This window comes from Cornus florida, unplaced genomic scaffold, assembly GCF_030987335.1.
Source record: "Cornus florida cultivar Cherokee Brave unplaced genomic scaffold, ASM3098733v1 CherokeeBrave_3.0.0_Hap2_Chr11, whole genome shotgun sequence".
Taxonomy (NCBI): Eukaryota; Viridiplantae; Streptophyta; class Magnoliopsida; order Cornales; family Cornaceae; genus Cornus; species Cornus florida.
Window position 1 is genome coordinate 8,492,935 of NW_026775581.1, and position 1,694 is coordinate 8,494,628.

At 37.5% G+C, this 1,694-nt stretch overlaps 1 pseudogene; it reads right to left on the reverse strand.

Annotated features, from left to right (window-relative positions):
- Positions 1 to 1,298: 1,298 nt before the first annotated feature.
- Positions 1,299 to 1,397, reverse strand: LOC132287304 (small nucleolar RNA R71; annotated as a pseudogene).
- Positions 1,398 to 1,694: the final 297 nt, after the last annotated feature.

Sequence of the window (1,694 nt, forward strand, 5' to 3'; positions counted from 1 at the left end):
ACTTGACCCAAAAGGCTTTTCTTGAACCTACATTCACTACATTATTTTAGCGTATAGGAATGGCCACCGTCAAATTTTGGCGCCGTTGCCGGGAATTTGAATTGGCAACGCCGTGTTTTGGAAACAATTAGGGATTAGTACTCTTTTGATCATATGTTTACTTTATTTTAATTTTTGGTTACTTATTGTGGTTGTTCTTATTTGGCTAGGTGAAATTGAGCAAGGAGGTTAAGCAAAGGAGAATTGAGAAGCAAGGAGCTAAGCTAAGCTAAGCATAAAAAGGGCTTAAAATCTAAAAAAAATGCAAAACATAGCAAAGCTTGGAAGTTGAAAATGAATTGAAGTTGCTTAAGGACCCTTTGTGAGATCTTTCTAACTCAAGCTCTAGTTAAATTGTCGCCCCGCGTGGAGGCTTGTTTTTCATTTCTTAGATAAATCGTGAGCCCACGTGGAGGCAATTTACTTTTCTTTGCATATTGTTCAAGCATGGGAGCATGGGATCATTGTATGTGGAGATTTGTTGAGGGGGCGAAGTATTTGTTACTTTCTTATTTGTTTGTTATTTGTCTTTACTAGTGTATGCATGGTCGTAGGTCATTAAATCCTACTCTTGTCCCTCTTAATTTTCATCTTGAATTGGTTATTCATAATCCTAGGGGAAGAGGTAGTTCTCATCACTCCATTTTACCAATGGAGAATTTGAATGACGACCATGTGGAGGACTTTGGTCACATAGACCAACAAAGTATCCTCCACCCTAATGTGCATCATGAAAATGATCAAGTACCATTAGGTATGCCTAGACCATTCATCCCACCACAACAACAAGGTCAAATTCCATTGGGAATGCCTCAACCAATCTTTGTTCCACAACCTCCTATGGTTCAAGCTAATCAAGGTGTTTGTGTAGCACCATCAATTGTGAATTCTCCCATTGCATTAAGAGAACATTATATGCCTAATGAATATAATGCACCCACTTTCATTCAATTGCCTCCATTTAGAGCACATCACTATGAAATCAAACCACAAACCATTCAAATGCTTCCTAACTATCATGGACTTCCAAGTGAAGAACCTTATAAGCATTTGGATGAGTTTCTTGAAGTGTGTTCCACCATGAAATACACGGATATGCCGGAAGATGTTTTAAGACTTAAACTTTTTCCTTTCACCCTTAAAGACAAGGCAAAATATTGTTTCAACAATCTTAGGCATTTTTTGATAACCTCGTAGGTGGAAATGCAACAAGAGTTCTTGAAAAAGTACTATCCGGTTTCTAAGACCAATGCCATGAGAACTTCAATTAGAGAATTTTCTCAAGGGGTTAGGGAAATGTTTCATGAGGCATGGGAAAGATTTAATGATTTGCTTAGAAAGTGCCCTCATCATGACATACCTAAGTAGCAACTAGTCCAATATTTCGTTGAAAGTTTGCCAGATAATCATAAGGGCATGGTTGATGCATCTATGGGTGGTTCTTATCTCGATAAGCATGAAAATGATGTGTGGTCATTGTATGAAAGTATGAGTGAAAATTCCGTGCATAGGTCATAATCTTCTAAAAATGATAGAAACCTAGGTGGAAAGAAAAATGTTGGCTTATATCAATTTGACAACTCTAATGACATAGCCGCCGAGTTGAAATCCATATCTTAAAGGTTTGATCAATTTTTGATCAACCAAAATCCGAC